Source organism: Panthera tigris, chromosome B1, assembly GCF_018350195.1.
Source record: "Panthera tigris isolate Pti1 chromosome B1, P.tigris_Pti1_mat1.1, whole genome shotgun sequence".
NCBI classification, from domain to species: Eukaryota; Metazoa; Chordata; class Mammalia; order Carnivora; family Felidae; genus Panthera; species Panthera tigris.
Window position 1 is genome coordinate 26,485,106 of NC_056663.1, and position 20,668 is coordinate 26,505,773.

A 20,668-nucleotide genomic window follows, 5' to 3' on the forward strand; every position below is an offset into this window, starting at 1 on the left:
GTGAACTAAAGAATTGGTTCACTCAATTCTTGGTAGAATTAAGAATCAAAAATAACATTAAATTAATTAGATGGGATCAGACTTTTCCTATAAAATGTTATACAGGTTGCTAAAAACTAACTGGTGTGGCAGCCAGAATCTATTTTCTGTTAGTAGGTGGTAGGAAATATTTATCATCTCATGAGATTAAATTAAGATTTGGCTGTATTTGGAATAAATATTTCATGATATGCATGGAAAGTTGTTTGCAAATTTTATTCAGTGCATCATGAAAATTTTGGTAGTTATATTTTAAGTTAGAATTAAAATGGTCAGCATTGGGGCAACTGAACCGCTCAATTGGTTGAGTGTTCTGCTCTTGATTTCGGCTTGGGTCATGGTCTCATGGTTTGTGGGTTTGAGCCCAGCATTGGGCTTTGCTGGCAGCGTGGAGCCTGCTTGGTTGGGACTCTCTCTCTCCCTCTTTGTCTGCCCCTCCCCTGCACACACCTGTTCTCTCTCTCTCAAAATGAATAAACTTTAAAAAAAAGGAAAAGAAAGTTCTCCTCCTTAAAAAAATAAATGATCAGCATTACTAAACTGTTTTTGTTTTGACTGCTCAAAGGTAGTTTTCTTTCCGGTCAGTGATGGTTCCAAAGATGAGTATTTTATTTTATTTTTATTTTTATTTATTTTTAAAGTTTATTTATTTTGAGAGAACATGCGAGTGCACGCACGCAAGCAGGGGAGGGACAGAGAGGGAGCGAATCCCAAGCAGGCTCCGCACTGTCAGCACAGAGCCCGACTGAGGGCTTGATCCCACAAACTAAAATGATGACCTGAGCCACCAAAATCAAGAGTTGGACGCTTAACCAACTGAGCCACCCAGGCACTCTAAGATGAGTTTTAAATAGCAGGAAAAATTACTTATGAGAAAAGATGTAGCATTCGGTATTTCTTTCTTTTTTTTCTGAGTTTATTTGTGAGAGAGAAAGAGTGTAAGCAAAAGAGGGGCAAAGAGAGAGAGAAGAGAAAGAATCCCAAGCAGGCTCCACGCTGCCAGCCCAGAGCCCAACGTGGCTCACGAACCATGAGATCGTGACCTGAGCTGAAATCAGGAGTTGGAGGCTTAACCGACTGAGCCACCCAGGCGCCCCTAGCATTTAGTATTTCTCGCCGGTATTTCCTGCTTTGCTGGTGTGGCTTCCATCAGGAGGGATGTACTTCACAGGAATCTGAAGATGAAGTGGCCAGTTTGTTAAACAAAACCCTCATCCCTTCCACTGTACTACACTTTACCACATGCCCAAAACTTGAGCATTCTTACGATTCCCCAGATGCCCCCTCTCTAAATCTCCCTTAACAGAAATACAGAACAAGGAGAATCAGGAAGCCCCAAAGACTAACAACACACTGTGCTCTGTAGATCTTAATGCCTCAGGGCAGTACAGTCTTCTTAGTACAGGTTGGAGAGATGACTGATGTGCCTTTGGATGGAAGGAATATTGTGGATTCAGTGTGGTTGTCTTTCAGATTGCTCAGTTTGAGGGAAGGGTATGTATGGAGGAAGTTTCCTTTAAAATTACCCTTGAGGTGCCAGGGTGCCTCAGTCTGTTAAGCGTCCAACTCTTAATTTGGGCTCAGGTCGTGATCTCAGGGTTCATGAGATAGAACTCCATGTCAGTCTCTGTGCTGGCAGCATGGAGCCTGCTTGGGATTCTTTCTCTATCTGTCTCTCTCTCCTTCAAAATAATTATTTACAAGAAAAACTTTAAAATTACCCTTGCTCAAGGACCCCTTTAAAGGTTTTAAGGTACCCCTCATAGGGTTAAACAAACCCCGTATGAAGGCCTCTGGTCCAGAGTGTTGAAAAGTTCTGCCCTTATTTCTGTGTGTTGTAAAATGTTTTCCATGAGTGATACTGTGGGTTTTCTTGAGTCTACGTTTGATAAAAGCTCTTATTTAGGACTTTCTCGGTGAGCACCGAGAAAACTCGTTTAATCTTTTGTAGGGGGGTGTAAAACAAACTATCGTGCCCCAGCCTCATTAATGTCATAAAGCTTATCCATCAACCAGCCAACACCAAGCCTTTTGAGTTCCCTTTATCAGATAATGTCAAGAACACCTGGGTTAGCGTTCTTCCCACCTCAGTCTAGTGCTTATTCAGCCCTGAGCTGTGTTGAAATTGCACACATACTAGGTAGAATGTTATGAAACAGTTTTCAGTGCAGACAGCTGAGACCCAGTCACTTTCTCTGTTGAGTGTTTGAGCGATTACACCGTACTTCTGCTAGCTTGCTTAAAACGTATAAGGGGCCCCACAGGGAACAATGCCCATGACTTTTGTTCGTGCTCTGTATATAGCGAGAAAAATGTGGGAACTACAAACAGTAACTTAATGATGACTCAAGAAGTTCAGGAAAGACAGGTATGATATAATAAACAAACCTCAAGTCCTAACACTTGTGTTAGATCCTGCATTCCTTATACAGGCAGCTTCTTTGTGTCGTGTCAAGTGGTGTTTGGGGAGAAGGGAAGGGAGGGGAGCATTTCAAAATAAGATGTAGTAGGGGCTCCAGGGTGTCTCAGGAGGTTAAGTGTCTGACTCTTGATCTCAGGGTCGTGAGTTCAAGCTCCACATAGGGCTCTGCACTGGACGTGAAACCTACTAAAATAAGAAATAAAAAATTAGATGTAGTGAAGTTTCAACTTAACAATTTAAAACATTCTCGTATGTGATTTTTTGCTCAAGTTGTATAGACCAAATGCAATAAGAATCATACGCTGTCTCTTGAGAAAAAGGTTCTTTATTTTTTGAGAAAGGTTATTAATCCATTCAAAGACTGCACGCTACTACAACATTTTTTATGGCCTTGCTGACTAAAGTCATTTGTTCCAAGGCTCTATTTGACTGTCAGGTTTGGGGAGAAAATTTACTACTTCTGCTCAAGGTAGAAGGGAATAGAATAAGATAAGCATTAGGAATTTCTCAAGGCTAAGAGGAATCTCTGTACAAAGAAGAGGAAGCAATTGGAGGCTGTATAACCAGAATGCCTCAGCCGGGGGATATTTCCCTAAGCTTGTGTCCTTGCTCCTCACCTTGCTTTACTGTCTCCCTGAGACGCACAAGATTTTATCACTTCGCTGCAAGAAGTTCCTAAAATCGATTGCCCTGACCCCTCTTCTGAGTTCCCGAAGTTCTTCTGTACCAGCTTGCTGGATATTTCATGAGAGTCGCCAGCATCTTAAAGTTAACACATTAAGAAATAAAACGTGGTTGTCCCCCCAGCCCCACCCTCCAGCCTATACTTCTGTCACCTGCTCATCACTCACATTCAGAATCTGTGGCAAAGCTGCCAATTCCCTGTTCTTTACGCTTCTGGGGAGACCTCATTTGTCACACTGCAGTGTGGTTTGGCGTTCTGCCCTTGGAGGAGCCCGAGATGTGATTACCCTTTGCATCTAGAATGAAAAGTTTGCTAATGAAGCTGGAGGAAAATGTTATGCTTTCAGGAGGTGACGCCTGAGCTTGCTTGAATCAGCCTTTCCCTCTCTTGCTCCCAAGTATAGGGCCATATATCTGCCTGGTGCACCTGTCATCTCTACAAGGCCCTGGACTAGTTTGCTGTAGCCTCTGGAAAGAGAAGAGTTGGCTACCGACTCCTTGCCATTGACGTTTCATCTCATTTGTCGGAATAGGTGGGCTTTGCCTCTATTTTTTTTTTTTTTCAAGTTTTTATTTAAATCCCAGTTACCATACGATACGAGATTAGTTTCAGGTGTACTTTATGTCTAAGTGCATCTCTCTAGGTTTCTAGCCTTTGAACTGTACTTGAGCATGGAGAGGGTAACATAATTCTGATTTAAATTTTGAATTTTCTTTCTACTTCTTCATTTATAATTCATGCAAACTATTTCTGATATCCCCTAGAACTCTTGTGTCTTAAACATCCCTCCTGTGAGGCGAGTGATGAATGTGTTCCCGTGTGGGCTCTCAGATATGGAGATGGTGTGTTTGGGGAAACTATGCAGTGCTGTCGCCTAACTGCCCAGTTTCAGGCTTGGACTGTGTGACTCTTTGATGACTCGGTTATGAATATTCTGAGAGCTGTGGTTGGCCCCGTCACCCTGTCCTCATACAGTCCTTACACATTCTCAGACCCTGTCATGCAGGGGCCACACCTAAAAGAGCACCGTAGAAGTAGGGCTTCCTTGGAGTTTGGTGGTTCCATGGACAGCAGTGGAGAAATCTTCTCCTCAGCCATGTTGAGTAGAAGCGATGCAAATAAGCATAGGCTCACATTCTGGTGGAAGGTTTTAGGTAGACACTTCTAGAAAATTCTGTACTTGATAACGGATAGGAGAATGTTAGACACGTTTTGAAGTTCAGATCAGTGATGTATCATCCACAGTTATGTATTTTCAACCAGCTAATACTTATTGAATATTTCATTCTAATTCAGAAAGGAAGGCATAAACAGGGAAAGATAGCTAACTACATAAAGTAACTAACTAGCTAACTAAGTAGCTGACCATGTGAAGTAGGTTTCAAAAGGGGCCTAACTGTGCAGCCTGGTGTTTAAGAGTGTAAGGGTTTGGAATCAGATCTGGGTTTTGATCCTGGTTCTGACATTGGTGCTGTGGACTGGGCAGGTTACTTCATCTTTTTCCTCCCAGTTTTCCCTATAAAGCTTTCTTTGTAGGCTTGTTGTAGGAGTTAAATGAGCTAATATCTGAATCATGCCTAGTGAATTATGGCTGATTTAGCTAGACTATCTTAGAGTAAAACACAAATAAAACATCTTCAAAGTGCATCACGATGCTGAAGGGTGTCCTAATAACCATGGCATACTGGAGGCAGGGCCACAAGTCTAGGGCTCCTTCATTTTCTATGATTAAGGAATGAGCGATCCCAGAACCTGGGATGGTGTTCAGAATGGTGGCTCTGACTGTTACAGGGACAGAAGGGAAGCCAGGGGCCAGGTTGGCAGACACATCACTACATCAATTCAGCAGAAGGAGAGTTCATACCAACCCCCAAACAAGCAGATTTAGTTACCAAAGTGCCAACTACCCATCATCAAGTGGAGGTGATGGGAAAGTAACATGATTACAATCCATGATACGATCATGGTACATGGAGGATATTGAGCAGAAGAAAAGATGAATAGACTAGGGAGTCAGAGAAGACTTCCTCTAAGTGGAAACACAAGTTAAGTCTTCAAGAACAAGGCAATAGACATTAAAAAGAGAAGAGGTAACTGTTTATCAAGCAGCAGAAACAGCATGTTGTAAGAAATGAAAACATGGGAACCAAAACATAACCCGATTCTCTTAAGATTGTATTTTCCCAATGGAGTTCTGTTTTTTCCCCCAGCGTGAAGACCTAGATTTTAAACCTGTTCTGGACTCTCACCCTGACCCACAGAACCTGCATCATCTGCTTGGGTAACACCGAACCAGATTTCACCTGGTAAGAACTGTTCTTGAAATGTTGTCTAAAAGTCCTGACCATGAAGCCTTTAAGAGCAGTGATATTAGATCCAACTCTGAGCTGGCTTCTCAGATTTCCACTCGACTGGTTCTACAAGTGCTCTGTGGGGTAGGGAGTTCCTCATCCCACTCACGTATATTCGCACTGAAATGAATTGCTCACTCCAGCCTTATAGTAATAGCCTCCAACAAACAGTAGATAGCTTAAAAGGCAGTCTTTTGTTAGACCTTAGTAGAAAGATTAATGGGTACCAAAGAGTTTTGTCTCCTTGGCTCTCAATCTAATTTATCATCAGAATTGCTTAAGGAATTTTTAATGCAGAGTCCCGGGACCTACTCCTACAGATTCCAAAGCAGAGCCTGGGTCTGTATTTAAAAAAAAAAAAAAAAAAAATCTCCCACAAATGACCCTAGTCAGCAGCTGTATCCGGGAGCCTTGGTTGAGAAGACAGCCTCTGTGTTCTCTGTCCACTGACCGTCGCTGATGGAATCTGACCAATCACACTCTCTTGAGTCGATACTGGAAGCCACGAGTCATTTTGGGCACCTTTCACATGGAAGTAATAAGCGCTGAACTCTGATGACAGCAGCATTTCTCCTTGTCCACAGAGGCAGTAAAAGCCGGTCAGCAAAGAGACAAAAAGCAGCAGAGACGCAAGGCTTCAGAGATGAGACATGGCAGACATGTTCTGGCAGCTTTCCATTTCCAGTTTCTTCCGGAAGCCTAGCCCCCCTCCTGTCTTTGCTTCTGTGAGGTGTTTCTTTATCCTGTAATAAATTCCCGTCTCTGGCTCAAGCCAACACCAGTTGGTTTCAGTTACTTGGAATCGAGGAGCCCAACTACTCCAAGTCTAACTCAAACAGCCACTCTAAAGAACAATCAGAGAAAACACTTTAAACACACTATGGTATGAAATATCAACTTTCTTCCCAAACAAGTCTGGAAAGGGGCTTGGGGGAGGGAGAAACGAAACACTCTTGCTATCGAGTAGTTTATTCCATAACTAACTTGGTACGAGGGGTACTCCTTTATGGAAACAAGAACAAAGACATTATATTGATTTGGAAGAAATGAAAGGGAGCAGTGGAAGGCACGCAAACGAGCAGGGCCCAGATGGGGCTCCCTAATGGAAAAGGAAATATAGCCAATCTTGTGGCACAGATGATTTCTGAGGCCGAGCCAACCTCAGTTATGCTGGTCCCGATCTGTACCTGCTGCCTCACCCTCTCTGAATCAGCCCAAGGCTGGTGGAGGTCTCTGAACCGGGCCAGGGTTTTTGACTGGTTGGGTTCAAACAATCAACACTGCCTAAGAAACAAATAGAGCACAGCTGTTCTCAAATGGGAAAACAGGCGAGCTAGTCTTTCCCGAAGGGAGCCGTCCTTGCCAAGCCAGGATGCCTTAAGGGTCTTCCTGCGCAGGGCATTTAAATACTCCTCTACTCTTGAACAGGAAACTCGTTCAACCCTCCTGGCCACCATCACACACCTGAAAACCAAACAGACATTCATCCAGCCAGGGGACTGGGAATTTAGAGCAGCGTCACTGAGCAGCTGCTTCCTCCCCTGGTAAGCCTGAGGCCACAGAGGCAACGTGGGCGGAGCAGCCCTGCTCCGTTGGGTCCTGTGGCCGCAGAACAGCCCCTGAGCTCAGCCGGCGGACGCCTGCCACTGGAAATAAGATTAGAAATGGGCCAGAGCAGTTCTGAGGCAGAAAAAGCCACCCCAAACAGAGTAAAATTGGGTTCAAAATGTCATTACATGCCACACTAGTGGTCTTTGAATTATTTCCCAGAATTCGCAGGGGCTCTACAGAACACACTGAAAAAGAGTGGGGTCTGAGTCTCCTCTCACCCCTGGATCCTAACAGAGTGGTTCTACCTTTGTCTATTCACTGGTCTTCTTGTCTCTTTGCAGAATGGATTCGTAACTAATAATAGTAGTAGCTCACACTGAATGTGTGGTTGCATGAGGGCTTGTACACACACGCACACCAGACACTATGCTAGGTGTTTCAGATGCCTCCGCATGATTCCTTCAGCCAAGTTCAAGTGGTAGATTCTGTTATCATCTCCCTGGCATAGTTGAGGAAACAAAAGTGTCTTGTCCGAGGTCATACAGCTAGCAGGTGGGAAAGCCAGGAATTAAATCCAGCTCCCTCAGATCCTGGAGCCCTGATACTGTCCCTGGGATGGACCACAGGAAAAACCATCTAGGGGAGGAAAATGAAAAGTGAGCCTTTCGCGAGAGCTGTCATTCTCAACCTTGCCCACACACTAGAATCACCTCGGAAGCTTTAAAGATTATGAATGCCAGGCTCTTGCCCCTGGAGATACTGACTTAATGGATCTGGGGAACAGCCTGGGCATAAGGATTTGTTTTTAAAGACTGAGAACCACTGCCTTAGAGAAACAGTGATAGGAATTCAATAATTAAAATTACATGTCAACACTGATTTGAGAGTGTCAAAGACAGGAATTTCCCTCCTGGCAAATTACTCAGCTGATGGTATAAAAAGTGTCCTTTAAGAAGGAGAAAGAAACACAGCCAAACTCCCATAGCTCTGGAGCAAAGGTGGAGAAGACTGTTTTCTCCTTCTCCCCCATGGCTCAGCTATGACCTTGAGTACACACGGTGGTCACTTATTTGGTGGGGCTGACACAGAGGATAGCTGACATGAGGAGGACACAAGGAAAGATGTGGGAAAACTGTAAACTGGGAAACAAGGCCCTCCAACTGTGATTCCAGCTTTTATGTGCTCAGTCCAGGACCAAGGATAAGCTGAGGCCGGTGAAGCCTTGAGCATAAAATTTAAGGGGACTCCAAAAACAAAACCTAAAACTCATCCATCATGAAGATAAATAACGTTTTAGTGCCATATTTAAAAAAATAAATATCAATGCAAAAAAAAAAAAATCCATGGTGAACTAAATGTCAAGAATTTCAATACAGACAGTATCCAACAGGGCTCCAAGGGGCAGGGGTGAGGTGGAGTGAGTGGTGCAAGTAAGTGTAGGATTGGATCTTTCGTCTTCATTTAAAAAGGACTTTTTGGGACATTGATCTTGACTTTTAAAGTTTTTTGCATTAAAGCATTATTTTTCTTAATTTTTTTGTTCCACTGTGAATCCTAGTAAACATTCCCACAAGGGGAGTAAACCTCTTTTTGGCTTGTTCAGATCCTTCTGAACTGAGGGAGGGGAATATCACAAAAGCACCAGAAGAACACTAGCCTCCCAGAGGCCTGATGGGATTTCCTGTACCAGAACGACTCGGACAGAGAAAGAGCCTCATTGTTCAGAGCCAGCAGGTAAGGAGGGAGGGAGAGTGGAGAACCGTGCTCGGGGAGGCTAAGGTCAGTCGCTGTGCCCAGGGCAGGCTTGGAGTTCCTGTCTCTGTTGACTTACTTGGCTGGGAGAACACAGCTCTCGGTCATACAGGATTCTAACCCTGGTTAGAATCCCTTGGTCAGTTAACCTGTCTAACCTTCAGATCCTTTATCTGTAAAATAGAGCTAATAATGTACCCCCCACAGGGATATTTTGGAGGATAGATGAGGTAATATCTATAAAGCACTTTGGACACTACCTGGTACGTTCTAAGTGCTAAAACGTGGCATTTATTGTAAGGTGACTATTCCATTTTCTAAGTCTGTTCTAGAAGCTCCACCTTCCTATCTCAGTCCACTTTTGGTACATTTCACTGCTCACTGATAACTCACCAGAGAGGTAGGCCAAATCAGTCAGGTTTATTACTTGTTAATAAATCTGGGAGGTTGTCACTAAAATGGGTCAGGGTTAGAGAAGGGAATGGAGAAGACTGGATTCTTGACTCACGTTTAGAACTTACGAGCTGCGTGGACTTAGGTATAACCTTTCACATCTCTGAGCCTCTTTATTCTTTACTGAAGGAAGATTATAATAGTATCTTTCTTATTCTCCTCTTGTGGGACCATAGAGATAAAGTTGCAAAAGTGACTGGTAGTTGCAGACTCAGGTGGAAATAAGCTTTAAGGCATAATTTACTATTATTGTTATTATTATTATTATTGTTACTTTTTATTTTAGAGAAAGAGAGCACGCACAGGAGTGGGGGAGAGGGGCTGAGCAGGAAAGAGAGAGAATCTTAAGCAGGCTCCATGCTCAGTGCAAAGCCCCTAGGTGGGGCTCGATTTCACAACCATGAGACCATGACCTGAGCTGAAATCAGGAGTCCGATGCTTAACTAACTGAGCCACTCAGGCACCCCTAGGGTACAAGTCGTTAAGTAGGCTCATTTTTTGTCTGGGCTGATTCACCTGGTGCTGATACAGAACTTCAATAAGACTTGGAAGTAGATTCTTTACCCGGGACTTTAAAATGATAACAGAAAGGATTGGGAGGAACAAAATTTGGACTATGGAGTGAACTACCTATTATTTGCTAAATTTTTACTTCAAGTAGAGAGACTAGACACTAGCTCTGATATTAACTATATTACTTCCCCAGTAGGGAACTTCTTAAAATTGGATAATTTTAAGAGGTATGACTTGGGGAGGGGCACCTGGGTGGCTCAGTTGGTTAAGCATCTGACTTTTGATTTCTGCTCAGGCCATGATTCTGCAGTTCATGGGTACTAGCCCCACGTTAGGCTCTGCACTGTCAGCAGAGATGTCTGCTTGAGATTCTCTTTCTTCCTCTCTCTCTGTCTCTCTCTGGCTCAAAATAAACACATAAACTTAAAAGAAATTAAAAACAACGTAAAATAATAAAATAAAATAAAATAAAATAAAATAAAATAAAATAAAATAAAATAAAATAAAAAAATAAACAAGCACGACTGGGGGGACATGTCTCCCTCCTGATCCTGCCTAGAAGCACTTCCTCTGTTGTCCTAAGTTTGTATATTTTGATCTTCTTAAATGTCTCATGTGGTTACACATTCTCCATGAGTGTGTACTTGATCACTTCTTTTTCTCAAAGGTCATGTACTAATTCATGACAATTTTTAGTCTTTTTTGGCTGGAATTATTTACAATTCAAACTTAATTTTTTATTTGTTACTTTTATTATTATTTTTTTTAACGTTTATTCATTTTTGAGAGACAGAACAGAGCATGAGTGGGGGAGGGGCAGAGAGAGAGGGAGACAGAATCCAAAGCAGGCTCCAGGCTCTGAGGTGTCAGCACAGAGCCTGACGGAGGGCTTGAACTCACTGACCATGAGATCATGACCTGAGCCAAAGTCGGAGCCTCAATTGACTGAGCCACCCAGGTGCCCCTACAATTCAAACTTTAAATGCAGTCATTTTCCAGCCATCATTAGAAAGTGAGTATAGAGTTATGATTGAGAGCATGGGCTCTGATACCATGCTATGTCGGCCACTAAATAAGTGGCCTTCCCCCTCTTAAGTGGGGGCACAATAGCCCTCATCTCGTAGGACTATAGTGAGAAATAAAAAGAATCAGTGTTTATAATGTGCTTAAAATAGTGCCTAGCGAATAGTAAATGCTTCATCAGTGTTAGCCACTATTGTTTTGGTCCCAATTTGTGGAAGCTACTACCCTGATCTGTGCAATTCTGAAACCTAAAGCTTGTTCTATGGGGCAATTCTTGTGATTTCAAATACAGTTCCCTATTACACTTTCTTCAATGTTTGTGTCTCTCCGTTTCTTTGCTTTCTTCCTCTCTTCACAATGGCAATGGGAAGGATTTAGAGGTAGGATTTTGTATCTGAACAGTGTGACATGCTATACTGAATGATGTGGCTTATTCTTAAGTACAGCATCACAGCAGCATTGTATTTTATGCTGTGTTAGGCATTCCTTAGATGTATAAAATGAGAAAATAGTAGTGTGTTATCCTTATTAGCTTACTTTCTGCTGCTTCTTGTGTAGGAATGACTAAAACTCTACCATGATTTATACCAATACATATTTGAAGATTGGAATTATTAATTAAATCAGAATTTTAAAAAGAATGTGTGGCATGAAATCAGAGTTGATAAACATTCCTGTGCTAATTTATTTTAAAATGACTTTTTTTTTTTTTTTTTTTTGCTCAGTTGGTTGAGCATCTGACTCTTGATTTCGACTTGGGTCAGGACAGTTCATGGGATTGATCCCCTCATTGGGCTCCGTGCTGGCAACGCAGATCCTGCTTGAGACTTTCTCTCTCCTTGTCTTTCCTCCCCTCCCCTGCTCATATGTGCTCTCTCTCAAAATAAATAAATAAATTTAAAATTAAATAAAATGACATTTTTATTTTATTTAATATTTTTAACGTTTTATTCATTTTTGAGAGACAGAGCACGAGTAGGGGAGGGGCAGAAAGAGCCGGAGACACAGAATCCAAAGGAGGCTCCAGGCTCTGAGCTGTCAGCACAGGGCCCGATGTGGGGCTTGAACCCACAAACCACGATATCATGACCTGAGCTGAAGTCGGACGCTTAACAGACTGAGCCACCCAAGCGTCCCATAACGTTTTTATTTTAAAAGGAATATGTATTAATGTACAAACGAGAAATATAGAAAAATATTAAGAAAATTTAAAAATCAGTTATTATCCCATTACCCAAAGATTGTTAACACCCAATTTCTGTTTTGAGTTGGAAATAAGTATTTACAAGTGTAGACCATTTAAGACATGACAAGGCACTTTTATCAGATGATCTCCTGTGATCTTGACAGCAGCTCTGAGGTGAGCAGTTTATATGTATATATATATACATATATACAAAATATATATATAAAATATAAATATATATATTAAATATAAAATATATTTATATATTTATATAATATATATAATATATATTTATATATTTATATAATATAATATATATAATATATGTTTATAATATATATATAATATAAAATATATATATTATATATATAAATATATATATATATATAAATATATATATATTTTTGCAGTTTATATTCTATTTTTTAAAAATGTTTATTTATTCCTGAGAGAGAGACAAAGTGTGAGCAGGAGAAGGACAGGGAGAGGGAGACACAGTATCTGAAGTTGGGTCCAGGCTCTGAGCTGTCAGTCCAGAGCCCAATGTGGGGCTCTAACCCACAAATCATGAGATCATGACCTGAGCCAAAGTCAGACGCTTAACCCACTGAGCCACCCAGGCACCCTGGCAGTTTATATTCTAAATGGAAACTTAGCCTCTGAAAGGCTGATGCTTGGTTGAGTTCAAAGAATTGGTGAGTAGAAGACCCAGAATTTGTGTTGCAGCTTAACTTCAAACTCAGTGTTCTTACCAAACACAGCAGAGTAGATAATGTATGATTTATTTTTATTTTTTATTTTTTTATTTTTTGAGAGACAGAGAGTGAAAGCATGGGGGAAGGTCAGAGAGAAGAGGAAGAGGGAATCCCAAGCAGGCTCAACACTGCCAACACAGAGCCTAATGCAAGGCTCGATCCCACAAACCGTGAGATCATGACTTGAGCTGAAATCAAGAGTCAGACACTTAACTGACTGAGCCACCCAGGCGCCCCCATATTGTATGATTCTTTTATTTGAAGTCCTGGAAGAGGCAAAGCTAACCTATAGGAAGAGAGGTCAGATCAGTGGTTTCCTAGATGGTGGGGGCAGGGAGGCGCTGAGAAATGATGGGAGAGGGGCTTAAGGCACTTCTGGAAGAATGAAATATTCTGTAACTTGATTTGAATGTTGGTTACACAGATGTATACATTTGTCACAACTCATCAAATAATATGTTTAAGACCTGTACGTATCACTGCATATACATTATACTTCAATTTTAAAGATCATTTTTCTATTTTAAGTGATAGGAATAGGCAGTGCTGTAACACCTTAATGAAGCAAAAATATCATTACTTTATTTCATTTGTTTTGATATAAATGATCTTAATGATCTAAGCAGTCATCTTCCCTTTCCTTGTTTATTAATTTCCCGTTGCTGCTGTAACAAATTACCACACACCTAGTGGCTTAACGCAACCCAAATTTATTACCTCACAGTTCTACAAGGCAAAGGACCCAAAGATGGGTGTTGCTGGGCTAAACTCAAGGAGTGGGCAGGGCTGAGTTCCTTCCAGAGGCTCCGTGTGAGAATCCATGTCCTTGGTTCAAAATGATGGTTCAAAAAAAGGATTTTCAAATGAGTCATAAGCATATGAAAAGGTTCTCAGCCACATTAGCAATCAAGGAAAATAAAAAATCATAATGCCTATCATAGGAAAATGGATAAATTGTGATCTAGTCATATGATGGCAGACTCTACAGATACGAAAATGAATGAACTGCAAATATAAACAATAGCAGGGATTATAAATATACTCATTTGTAATATTGAGTGAAATTAGCCAGTCACAGAAGACCGTAGAATGCCTGATTCCATTCAGGTAAGGTTAAAAGAAAAAGTGCAGCACCAGACCGTAGTATTGAGGGATATACTGTTAATAGGAGTATAAAGAGAAGCGAAGCGATCAGAAGAAGAAGGAGAATGAGGGGTGGGTGGAGAGATGGGATGCATGGTGTTTGGGAGGAGGATGAAAGGGATTTTGGGGTGCTGGCAGTTCCCGTTTATTGACCTGCGTGGTGGTTATATGGGTATTTATGGGTATTTATCTTGAGATAATTGTTACGCTGTGTGTTTTTGTTTTGTACACTCCTTTGTATGTATACTGTACTTCACAATGAAAAAGTAAAGTGCACACACACACACACACACACACCAAAATGGTTCAAGGCAAAAAGGGCCATCAGAATTCATTAGGAGACATCCAAGAATCTAGGATAATAATGGAAAAAGGAAGCACAAAATTTAACTTCTGGTTCACAGGGGCCCATGCAAAAAGGGAAACAGGTAATGTTGTATAACTCCTATTGTCTGATAAAAATAAGCACACGTTTGCCAGGAAAGACAAAGATTTCTCTGATTCCAAATTGTGGTCAGAATGTTACGCTCATTGTTAAGGTAAGAACAGTGTATTCAGTTGCAGGTTTTCTGAAGACCACAAAATGTTCCTCAAATGGACATCACTTAACTGAACTCTTGATAAAAGCTGAAAGCATGACATTAAATCATAGCTCAGTGAAGGCATTTCTGAGGAAATCTAAGTTGACACAGTCCTGTGACTTTCTGGGGGCAAGGACATAACCCGTGCTGTAGGAACTCTAAAAGAATTCCAGCTGTTTCTTGAATGTAACCTTCTGTACTCTTTCGTATGCACCCTCCCAGAGAAGTGTCAGTGTCCCAGCTGACTCTCTCTTTGTAGGAGGTTTCCTCAGACCCTTATTCTAGGCCTGATTTTCTCCCATGGCTCTGCTGGCTTTCTCTTCTTTGACCTTGACCTCAACTTGGCGCTGATCACAGCTTTCTACAGCTGAGCATGACTGGCTCTCCAGGTTAGGTTGGGGCTAGTAAGGATTTCTTTTTTTTTTTTTTTTTTTTTTTCTTTAAATGTTTATTTTTGAGAGAGAGAGCACAAGCAGGGGAAGGACAGGGAGAGAGAGAGACAGAGGATCTGAAGTGGGCTCTGTGCTGACAGCAGTGAGTCCCAGTGTGGGGGCTCTGAACTCAGGAACCACAAGATCATGACCCGGGTAGAAGTCAGACGCTCAACTGATTGGGCCACCCAGACACCCCTGGGCGAGTAAGGATTTCTAAGCATGACTGGCTTGGCACGCTGTACTGAATGTAATGGATGCAATGTCTTCTTATACCTCTCCCTCTTCTTTAAGTCACCACACCCCTCATCCCCCAACTCTGCAACACAGCACGGTGATTAAAAGCGTGGGCTTTGGGGAGCCTGGGTGGCTCAGTTGGTTAAGTGTCTGACTTCGGCTCAGGTCACAATCTTGTGGTTCATGGGTTCGAGCCCCACATCCAGCTCTCTGCTGTCAGCAAGAAGCCTGCTTTGGATCTTCTGTCCCCCTCTTTCTCTGCCTCTCCCCTGCATATTCTCTCTCTCTCTCTCTCTCTCTCTCTCCAAAATAAGCATAAAAAAAAAAATGAACGTAGGCTTTGCACTCACACTCTGTGGTTTTGAATCCTGACCCTACCACTTGATGGACATACCCTGTGTCTCCCTTTGTGAAATGGTGATAATTATACCATTTACCTCACGTGTAGGTTAAACGATGTAAAGTGGGGAGACAGTCTAGCGGTGTGGTTGAAAGCACAAACTCAGGAACCAGACTGCCTGGGTTCACATTCCAGCTCTACTGCTTACTAGCCATGTGGTCTTGGACAAGATTCTTAGCTTTTCACGATACAATGGGAATAATGTAACATCTGCCTAAGGGTTGTTGTCAGGAGTAACTGGTTAATATTTATAATGTACCCAAAACAGGGCACATACCAAATGTTTTACCAGTGTTTGCTAAGTACAGGGTTAGATGCCTGGCATATAGTAAATTTCAATACATGTTACACATTTTAATTGTTTTCTGCTCGCGTGACTCCTCTTCCTCCATCTGCCTGACTATAATGATTGATCAAGGAGTAAGAATCTAAGTGCAAGCCTTGGATATTTCTTTCTTTCTTTTTTTTTTAATTTTTTTTTTTTAGCGTTTATTTCTGAGAGAGAGAGAGAGAGAGAGAGAGAAACAGAGGGAAACAGAGCATGCGCAGGGGAGGGGCAGAGAGAGAGGGAGACACAGAACCTGAAGGAGGCTCCAGGCTCCGAGCTGTCAGCACAGAGCTCAAGGCGGGGCTTGAACTCACAAACCTCAGATCATGACCTGAGCTGAAGTCAGATGCTTAACCCACTGAGCCACCCAGGCGCCCTAGGCCTTGGGTATTTGTAATCAAAGTCCTAAGATGGGGTGGTGGCAAGACCCTTTCCCCCTCCAGTCACAAAGCTGCTGCTGCAGCATCTGAGAAGAAGCAAATCAGCAACAGGAAAGAAGGAAGCTAGCATAGAAAAGTAAAAAATACATAAGAGGAGGGGAGCAGAGAGAGAGGCAGTGAGGGACAAAGAGACAGAGACCTGATGTGTTGTCATGGTTCTCATGTCTGGAGTCTCAGAAGTTTCTTGGTTTTCTGTCTTTGTGATCATGGTTGAAGAAAGAGCTCTTCTTGTTATTCTGTGAGCTACCCCTCCCCCCCCCCCCCCAATAAATCTCCTCTAAGCAAATTCAAGTCAGGTGTCTGTCTCTTGCTATCCAAATAATCCAGAAAAACACCACTAGTTTGGGAAAAGTCACCTTCTAGTTTTTTTAAAAAAACTTTTAATGTTTATTTATTTTTGAGAGAGAGAGAGAGAGAGAGAGAGAGAGAGAGAGAATGAGCGGGGGAGGGAGGGGCAGAGAGCAAGGGAGACACAGAATCCAAAGCAGGCTCCAGGCTCCAAGCTGTCAGCACAGAGCCCGATACAGGGCTCAAACTCACGAACCATGAGGTCATGACCTGAGCTGAGGTCAGATGCTTAACCGACTGAGCCACCCACACACCCCAGTAACCTTCTGTTCTTAATCTAACTGGTCTAACTCTTCTACAGCCCTTAGTCTTCTGGGAAAGTGCACACCTGTTGAAATACATTCTTTGCACAAAGAACTGTGTTCAGCACTGTGGTACATCCAGAGTTATAGAAACCTGGGTTATGGTTGTCAAGGAAATTAAATATGTTAACTTCACAATACATTTTAGAAAATGGAAGTAAAGAGATTTACCTAGAAAACACACTTCGGAAGTGTGGTATAATAAAAACTATATTTGGTCTTTGTCCCAGGTTCCTGGCAGAGAACTGCAAAACCTTTTGGAATTTTTTTTATTTATTTATTTTGAGAGAGAGAAAGCACACACATATGAGTGGCGGAGGGGCAGAGAGAGAGGGAGAGAGAGAATCTCAAGCAGGCTCTGCACTGTCAGTGTGGAGTCCGACATGGGACTCATGACCCTGAGACCATGACTTGAGCCGGAATCAAGAGTTGGACACTTAGCTGACTGACCACTAAGGCACCCCACCTTTTGGAATTTTCTAAGTGATGGGAGTATCTTATATTATTCATAACAACCTCCCTTCTGGCCAGATCTGAGTTGGTGCCAATGACATGACTCCTGGTAGACCCTTAGTTTCAGGGGAAGAGCTGGCCACACCAGGAAGACCAAGCCTTATGCCCCACCAGCAGGGAGAGGAGAGGGCCTGGAGATTGAGCTCAATCACTAATGGCCATTGATGCCATAAATCATGCTTATATAAGGAATCTTTGATAAAAACTCTTGATCAGTGAAGTTCTGAGATGCTTCTAGGTTGGTGGACTCATTGAGATCCTGGGAGGGTAGAGCCGCTGAGAAGGCATGGAAGGAAACTCTGTGCCCTGCACGCCTCCCACACCTTGCCTTGTGTGTCTCTTTCATTTTGTTCATTTCTTGAGTTGTATACCTTATCATAAAACTGTCATTGTAAATATAGCTTCTTTGCTGGCTTCTGGGAGTTGTTCTAGCAAATTATCGAACCTAAGGGGAGCCTTGGAAACCCTCAATTTTTTCTTTTTGGAATTTTTTTAAACAGATGTGTAATTGACACATAACATTTTAGTTTCAGGTGTACAAAATGATGATTTAATATTTGCAGTCAGCTGAGCACAGTGTGCGTGGCCCAGGGACTCCCCTTGTGCTGGTGTCTGAAGTGGGGCAATCTCGTGAGACTGAATCCTTCACTCATAAGATCTCATGCTTACTCCAGGTGGTTAGTGTCAGAACTAGACTGAATCCTGGACACCCACTTGGTGTCAGAGAATTGCTGTTGGAACCAGGTAAGAGCTATGGACTATAAGAACTTTCTTCGGAAAAGCGGCCAAGCGCTCAGTCCTCCGTTGCCTCCAGCAAAGCACTTTAAGACAAAGCACAATAGTTAACAGATCTTTTTGAAATGAAAGAAAATATGTCTGTGTTAGATGAGTAAACAACGTCAGGTGGTATAGAAAATTCTAAGGCCCGGTATGCTACCTGGTGTAATCGTGAGCTCCCATTTTCATGTTCACATATCAAGTTTATCCAACTTGTGATTTATTCTGCCAGAACTTTTCAGAGTGGATCCAATGATCTTACTGTGTAAAAGCAATGCCATGGGATTAGATGGTGTCAAAGATAATAGAAATTGTAGTGGTGAGGGCGTTTTGTAGCATATTTACAATAGCCTGTGACTGAACTGTCTGTGTGGCAGACTCCATAATAAGGCAGTTCTGGGGGCCAAATTATGCCCATCAAAATATGGCATTATATGCCCAGTCAGTCCTGATTCCAATTTACTCTTTCATAGGATTCAGCTTTACTTTTCTACAAATACATTTATTGTCTCTTTGACCCTTCTGTTCTTATATTTTTGTTTGTATTTATACTTTCAGTATTTGGAGTGAGGTGACTCTGGGGCCTAATTCATAATGTGTCCCTTGGCAACAGTGGAGCCTTGGAACTGGTGCCCGTGTACCTACGTGCTCAGGGTGCCTGGAGACAGTGAATAAGAGTTTGGAAATAGTAAGGTTTTTAGGCATTGAAACTACAAACCTCAGATGCAGGAGAGCAGAACACATTATCAGTCTTTGAGGGTTTGGCATTAGACAGATGGGGTCAGACCCAGCACAGCTCTGTCCTGGGTTCTGTGTATATTTCACTTGCCTCCTTCCCATCTTTTTTCCCTAATCTACTGGGGTGGGGGTTATATACCATCTCATTAGGACTTTTCCATGTTGTTAAAGTATTAATGAGTCATTAACAAGGGAATCGAGTTGATGAGCCATGTATAGTTTACTTAATCATTTTCTTATCGTGGGTCATTTAGGATGCTTCCAAAATTTGCTTTTGTAAATACAGCTGTAATAAAATCTTTGCTCATAAAGCTTTTTCCGCATTTAGGGTAAAATTATGCAAATTAATTCCTGAATATTTTAAGGCTTTTGACACATTTGCCGAATAATTTTCCAAAAGGGCTCTATTTTCTAAAGGGCGGTGTCTGAACGTACATTTTTCTGTGTTCCTCTGCCAGCATTGAGTATTATAATTTTAAAAACCTTTGCGAACATAATAGTTGAAAAATGGTCTTATTGGTTTGACATGTATTTCTTCAATTATTCGTGAAGTTACACACTCTTTCCTCTTGTGCTTGTTAACCACTTATTTCTTCTTTTTTTATGCGTTTCCCAGCTCTGGATTGTTCTTCTCCTCATAACTTCTAATTGCAGAGAGCACTGGGGAGGGTGGGGGTATATGCAGCAAAATTTGTAATGTTTTAATTTAAATTCCCATCCATCCAGTGTAATATTAGTTTCAGGTGTACAATACAGTGATTCAGCACTTCCTTACAACATCCGGTGCTCATCCCCACCAGAGCCCTCCTTGATCCCTGTCGCTCATTTTCCCCATTCCCCCATCTGCCTACGCTTTGCTAACCATCAGTCTCTTCTCTATAGTTAAGAGTCTGCTTCCTGATTTGCCTCTCTCTCTTTTATGCGACAATTTTAAATAGGGTGATAGGGGGAGACCTTATTGAGAGGCGGCACTGGAGCAGAGAATTGAAAGAGGTGAGACAATGTGCCAAGGTCAGTCTGGGCGTAAATTGCTTCTGGCAGAGGCACTGGCCAAGGCGAAGGTTCTGAGACAGGAACATGCCTGATGTGTTCCAAGAATGGCAAAGAAGCCAGGGTGGCTAAAATGGAGTGATCGGCAGGTAGAAGAATAGAAATTGAGGTCACAGAAACCAACAGGGTGGATCCTGTAGGGTTCTGGGGAGTGATGGTAAGGATTTGGGCCTTCTTCAGTGTGAGACATGAGGTCCTGGGAGGTTTTGAGCCACAGCGGTAACATGATCGGTTTTGGGCTGCATTAAATACTGATGGCAGGGAGTCAGGGGCAGAAGCAGGGGGAGCAGTTAGGAGACTCCTGCAAATACCCAGAGGCTGCACTTGGCAGTGGAGGTGGTGAGAAGGCCTCTGGTAGAGCGAGGGGACTCTTTCATACCGTGAGTGTCAAGTGTGATAAAGGGCGGAGTCAAGGACTATTTCTTTTTAAGATATTCTTAGGTCACTCTATGCACGATAGACCCATAATTAATGTTCCCGAACATTTCTAGAGTTAAAATGAGAAAGAAATTTGCTCATGGAGAGAGCTCCAGGTATTAAGGCCATGAGAAGTAACTCCCGCCAGGAGAACTCAGAAGGAGCCGTGGTTTATCCATTTAAATGAGATGACAAATAAAAGTGATAACAAGACTGTGGCATTGGGTCCATCC

The 20,668-nt window shown here is 42.2% G+C and overlaps 1 long non-coding RNA gene across 1 annotated transcript in view; it reads left to right on the top strand.

The window, feature by feature from the left end:
• Positions 1-1,767: 1,767 nt before the first annotated feature.
• The window catches only part of LOC122237859, a 79,375-nt gene continuing 60,474 nt past the window's right edge, over positions 1,768-20,668 (top strand). Inside the window, exons 1-4 of the long non-coding RNA XR_006216552.1 lie at positions 1,768-2,407; positions 3,545-3,678; positions 5,357-5,452; positions 8,652-8,782. This is a non-coding gene — a long non-coding RNA (uncharacterized LOC122237859). The remainder of the gene's footprint in view (positions 2,408-3,544; positions 3,679-5,356; positions 5,453-8,651; positions 8,783-20,668) is intronic.